Raw genomic sequence first — 6,529 nt, 5'->3', positions numbered from 1 at the left:
AAGAAAAGACGGTAGATTATGGCAAAGTTTCGCACGCCATCGAGTTTAGGTTTTTTTTTTTGGTTCTCTCTTCTCTCCTCTCTCGACCGAGTTCCCATATTTGCTTTCTCTCTCAGTCTCGCCAAATATAATATTCTTTTAAGACGACGTCGGGGGCGCGGACCTTCGTGCGTCGAACACCGGCAAACGTAGCATATATCGCCTGATATGAAAAAAAAAATCGGTCACGAGGAGAACACTACGAGTATATACGTTCGATAACCGATACACGAAGCGGTGCATAAGCGGGCGGTCGCCCTCGTAAGGACGACTCACGACGCCGCGAGCACTCACGCAGGTCCGTGACCGGTTCTCTCCGCTCTTATTCGTATCCCTTCGTATACCTTCGTCCGACTCTGAAACGTTCTCTTATAATTTTTAAGAAGAACGACGGCGGGTTGTCAAGGCAAGAAGGGACAGAGAGAGACAGAGGTAGAGTTTCGTAGTCTCCCGTGAACACGATAGATTATATATCGAGCATGCGTACGACTTGCACGGTCTCTGCACGACCGCGACGAACGCCGACGAGCGTCCAACAATCGCTCGTACGTCGCGTATGTTCTCTCCGTCCGCTCTTATTCGTATCCTCGTTCTTGTACCTTCGTCCGACTCTGAAACGTTCTCTTATATAAAGAAGAACGACGGCGGGTTGTTAAGGCAAGAAGGGACAGAGAGAGACAGATACGGAGAGTAACGATACGCAACGCAAGCAGTCTTAGGTTTACGTGAGCAACCCTCAGCCAGGCGTGGTCCAGGAATTGTATCCGTGGACCGCAATGTGCGTTCGAAATGTCGATGTTCATGTGTCCTGCAGTTCACACGTTGACGCGCAATTAGCTGCGTTCTTCATCGACCCACGAGCCAAGTGATCCACCGTTCAGGGTAATCTTTTATAAATTTACAACAGTTCAATACTCAAATGTACTCTTCTCGGTTCTAGCGAAGCCGAGTTCCGTCACGTTCGACCAACGGGAATCGAACGCGCAGAAGTCGCCATAGGATTGACGACACAAAAACGTTCGAAAAAAAAAGAAAACGACGAACGCGCGAAGATACGCGCGTTCGCCGGCCGGGCGTAAAGTACATTATGATATATAACAACCATCGAGATCGAAGCTCCGTTCGTCAGGAAACGACGGGGATATATACACCCGATTCTGAATCCTCTGTACAGCACACGATCTCGCGAACGAGTAAGCACGGTGGCTAGCCCATGTTATATATGTGTTTGATTCTACTCTCTCGTCCAATTATTCAAGAAACAGCGCGCGTGCATCTCTCCATCGTTCGGGTGATAGTAAAGATTCGATGGGATTCGCGCGGCCGTCCGCCTCGAGCGGTCTTTCGTCCCAATATCCAGAAGCAGAGTTTGAAAAACTCTAGCGACGGCACGGGTGTCCGACTCACGACATCGAGGTTTCGAAGCCGGCGATCCCCTCCGAACGGATGGCGACCACGCGACCGACTGAAAGCATGAAAAATCGACGAAAGATAGAACACATCTCCGTTCGGGTGGTGTTTTTTCTTTAAAAAAAAAAAAAAAACAAAAATTCGATGGGACTCGCAGCCATCGTCCTCGCGCGGTCTTTCGTCCCGATATCCAGAAGCAGAGTTTGAAAAACTCTAGCGACGGCACGGGTGTCCGACTCACGACAACGAGGATAGACAGCCGGTCCCCTCCGAACGGGTTATGCGACGATAAACTCGATGAAACTTTAGTCTCGTTCAGGTAGTGTGTGTCTTGTAAATCAAAAATTCGATGGGACACGCATCCATCGTCCTCGCGCGGTCTTTCGTCCCAACATCCAGAAGCAGAGTTTGAAAAACTCTAGCGACGGCACGGGTGTCCGACTCACGACAACGAGGATAGACAGCCGGTCCCCTCTGAACGGTATATTATATATGAGATGATAGACGACAAACTGGATGAAACTTTAAGTCTCGTTCAGGTAGTGTGTAAATCAAAAATTCGATGGGACTCGCATCCGTCGTCCTCGCGCGGTCTTTCGTCCCGATATCCAGAAGCAGAGTTTGAAAAACTCTAGCGACGGCACGGGTGTCCGACTCACGACAACGAGGAAAGACAGCCGGTCCCCTCTGAACGGTATATTATATGAAACTTTAAGTCTCGTTCAGGTAGTGTGTAAGTCAAAAATTCGATGGGACTCGCATCCGTCGTCCTCGCGCGGTCTTTCGTCCCGATATCCAGAAGCAGAGTTTGAAAAACTCTAGCGACGGCACGGGTGTCCGACTCACGACAACGAGGATAGACAGCCGGTCCCCTCTGAACGGTATATAATATACATTATGCGACGGTAGACGATCAACTAGACGAAACTTTAGTCTCGTTCAGGTGGTGTAAAAAAAATTCGATGGGATACGCACGCACGGCTGTCGTCGTCCTCGAGCGGTCTTTCGTCCCAATATCCAGAAGCAGAGTTTGAAAAACTCTAGCGACGGCACGGGTGTCCGACTCACGACATCGAGGCTTCGAAGCCGGCGGCGTTCCCCTCTGAACGAACTTCGGCTAGACTAGTTACGAATCGTTGCTACACATCGTCTTCATCGTCGTCGTCGTCGACATCGACATCATCATCATCATCATATCATCATCATCATCATCATCGGTCATCGTCGCATAGCGGGCCAACATCCACGCGATGCGTCTTCGTTCTAGGTTACCCGATCCACGAGTATGTTACACGTGGTTTCGTTATTTCGAACGAAACGACATACGAAGAGCACACGCCCTTTGGGTAGGAAGCACGTTTCGAGAACGACGAGAGTTTCGATGAAAGAGACGAGAGAAGTCGACGCAGAAGGTATCCATGGATCTTCGAAGAGAACCTTCGAAGATGTATATCGGTATCCTTTCGCTCTGCGCGACTCGCTACAAGTTCTTTCGCTCTCGTCGACTCGTTCTAGACGCTTCGTTCGATCCCAAAGAGGAGTCTTCGATATGTCCCGTTGCTAGGAGGAGAACAAACGCAACACAGACCACGAAACATAGAAGAGAATAGGCGAGCATGATCACTCCGACACGAGGCACTTTAGAGATTTTCTTATTAGTTTGCATGGACTTTTATATTTCGTTTGTACGGTTTCCACGATGCAAATACGAAATACGAGATCGTGACGGCGGGTCTTTCTGTGTACGGCCTCTCGCAGGCGCCACGACTGCATTTCTCTTTACACCTGGTTTCCATCGTAATTTTTTCGTTTGATATCGAGCCTTAACTTTTGTTGGCTCTTTCGAAGCTAGAGTTCCCTTTTATTAGAATTTCATATATATATATATATATTATATGTTATATGTTTTATTCGGAGACGGCGGGTCTTTCTGTTTACGACCTCACGCAGGCGCCTCGAATAAGTTTCATTCGCATTTCGTTTTTATACTTGTATATATATATCTCTTCATCCCGATGATCGAGAGAGAGTGCCACCTTCTCTTCGTATAATTCCGTAGCTGGAGGGTCGTCTCCTCCTTAAGAATATTTCTATTCGTGCCAACGGAGGTTGCCAAGCTCCCTGGCGTTTTCGTTTGTTAAAGTATATAGCTTGTTAATACGTCGTATATACTTTCGTCGATACAGGAGGAGTACGGCTCCTTACCGACCATTGTGATATATATTTCATAGTTTTTATATGTGTTCAAGTCAAATTCTTTTGGTATCGTATCGTTAATGATCCTTCCGCAGGTTCACCTACGGAAACCTTGTTACGACTTTTACTTCCTCTAAATGATCAAGTTTGGTCATCTTCCCGGTAACATCGGCAATGCTTATCACATTGGCCGCGCACCAGTCCGAAGACCTCACTAAATCATTCAATCGGTAGTAGCGACGGGCGGTGTGTACAAAGGGCAGGGACGTAATCAACGCGAGCTTATGACTCGCGCTTACTGGGAATTCCTCGTTCATGGGGAATAATTGCAAGCCCCAATCCCTAGCACGAAGGAGGTTCAGCGGGTTACCCGGGCCTTTCGGCCAGGGAAAACACGCTGATTCCTTCAGTGTAGCGCGCGTGCGGCCCAGAACATCTAAGGGCATCACAGACCTGTTATTGCTCAATCTCGTGCGGCTAGAAGCCGCCTGTTCCTCTAAGAAGATTTGTTTGTACGTTGGTAGTAAAAACCCACCGACCGAAGCCGGGGGCCTTCGAGATACCATAAGTTACGTCTATTTAGCAGGCTAGAGTCTCGTTCGTTATCGGAATTAACCAGACAAATCGCTCCACCAACTAAGAACGGCCATGCACCACCACCCACCGAATCAAGAAAGAGCTATCAATCTGTCAATCCTTCCGGTGTCCGGGCCTGGTGAGGTTTCCCGTGTTGAGTCAAATTAAGCCGCAGGCTCCACTCCTGGTGGTGCCCTTCCGTCAATTCCTTTAAGTTTCAGCTTTGCAACCATACTTCCCCCGGAACCCAAAAGCTTTGGTTTCCCGGAAGCTGCCCGCCGAGTCATCGGAGGAACTTCGGCGGATCGCTGGCTGGCATCGTTTATGGTTAGAACTAGGGCGGTATCTGATCGCCTTCGAACCTCTAACTTTCGTTCTTGATTAATGAAAACATTTTTGGCAAATGCTTTCGCTTCTGTCCGTCTTGCGACGATCCAAGAATTTCACCTCTAACGTCGCAATACGAATGCCCCCATCTGTCCCTATTAATCATTACCTCGGGGCTCCGAAAACCAACAAAATAGAACCGAGGTCCTATTCCATTATTCCATGCACACAGTATTCAGGCGAAGGTAGCCTGCTTTAAGCACTCTAATTTGTTCAAAGTAAACGTATCGGCCCACCTCGACACTCAGTGAAGAGCACCGCGATGGGATATTAGTTGGACCGCCCGCGAGGAGCTAAGCCCACCGATAGGACGTACCACATAATGCCAGTTAAACACCGCGAGCGGTGAACCGACACTGTGACACACAGATTCAACTACGAGCTTTTTAACCGCAACAACTTTAATATACGCTATTGGAGCTGGAATTACCGCGGCTGCTGGCACCAGACTTGCCCTCCAATTGGTCCTCGTTAAAGGATTTAAAGTGTACTCATTCCGATTACGGGGCCTCGGATGAGTCCCGTATCGTTATTTTTCGTCACTACCTCCCCGTGCCGGGAGTGGGTAATTTGCGCGCCTGCTGCCTTCCTTGGATGTGGTAGCTGTTTCTCAGGCTCCCTCTCCGGAATCGAACCCTGATTCCCCGTTACCCGTTACAACCATGGTAGGCGCAGAACCTACCATCGACAGTTGATAAGGCAGACATTTGAAAGATGCGTCGCCGGTGCTAGATGACCATGCGATCAGCACAAAGTTATTCAGAGTCACCAAAACAAACGATGGACGGACAGACGAGCCATCCGCCACCGATTGGTTTTGATCTAATAAAAGCATTCCTACCATCTCTGGTCGGAATCTGTTTGCATGTATTAGCTCTAGAATTACCACAGTTATCCAAGTAAATGTAGGTATGATCTAAGAAACCATAACTGATTTAATGAGCCATTCGCGGTTTCACCTTAATGCGGCATGTACTGAGACATGCATGGCTTAATCTTTGAGACAAGCATATGACTACTGGCAGGATCAACCAGGGATCTTATTCGTATAACAATTCTTATAAATTTCGTTTAAGTTCTCTTCGTGTCGTAGGGTGGGACGTAAGCACCGTACGACGAGACTTTTCGTTCTTAAGATAGATATATCTATAAAATATATCTCCTAGCGACGTTCGAGATACACCCATAGTTCAGTAATAATCTTCGAACGCCGCTCGCAGCCACTTTGTAATTCTCAACTCCACCTCCTCTCTTCTCTCTCTCTCTTTCTCATAGTCTTATATAAAATGTTTAGAATCGTACTTCTAAAGGAACATTTCCATAATGCTGTCTTCGTGTAAAAAGACTTATTAGAATATCTTAGCGGTAAAGCACGTATACGCACCTCACGCTGAACGAACAAGCGCGTATCCCAGTGCGTCGCGCTGGACATACCGTAAGAATATTCTTTCAATCGGTAGAACATTTTCGGCAGAAGACATACTACGCAAAGATAGTACGCTCCTACCGCCTCATCGGATACTTCTGCGAAAGCAGAAGTTTTTATAGAAAGCAGACGGTTATACTCTTTTGAATGAATCGATGCTCAGTTAGTACAAGCACACACGCATCTAACAATTTTTGTTAGAATACGTACACACAGGTCACCAGCTTCCCGACTCAGGGGAACCTTGCCACGATATTTGGTCATTACGTCCAGGACAGCGACCCGCGGCGCAGCAGTGTAGAGAAAAAACCAGAACGAGAACGGAGGAACAGTCGAGAAATAGCGTAAAATACACTAAGACTCGAGGAGCGGTGACTGAATTCTCAACCGAGGCCGTAGAATAGCCACGCGCTCAACGCTGTTCCGACCGAACCGTCCGGCTCGACGTCTCTCTTATAGATACGAAAGCGCCAGCCGGAAGGCCGGCGCCGGCCG

At 48.1% G+C, this 6,529-nt stretch overlaps 2 non-coding genes across 2 annotated transcripts; both read right to left on the bottom strand.

The window, feature by feature from the left end:
• Positions 1-769: 769 nt before the first annotated feature.
• On the bottom strand, positions 770-924 carry LOC126877223 (5.8S ribosomal RNA). The gene has a single exon (XR_007694844.1). It is a non-coding gene; the product is annotated as a 5.8S ribosomal RNA (ribosomal RNA).
• Positions 925-3,723: 2,799 nt separating this feature from the next.
• Positions 3,724-5,646, bottom strand: LOC126877217 (small subunit ribosomal RNA). The gene has a single exon (XR_007694838.1). It is a non-coding gene; the product is annotated as a small subunit ribosomal RNA (ribosomal RNA).
• Between the last annotated feature and the right edge of the window lie 883 nt (positions 5,647-6,529).

The sequence above is a fragment of the Bombus huntii genome, unplaced genomic scaffold (genome assembly GCF_024542735.1).
Source record: "Bombus huntii isolate Logan2020A unplaced genomic scaffold, iyBomHunt1.1 ctg00000133.1, whole genome shotgun sequence".
Classification (NCBI taxonomy): domain Eukaryota; kingdom Metazoa; phylum Arthropoda; class Insecta; order Hymenoptera; family Apidae; genus Bombus; species Bombus huntii.
The sequence above is the reverse complement of the archived record's forward strand: the minus strand, read 5'-3'. Positions and strand labels throughout refer to the sequence as shown.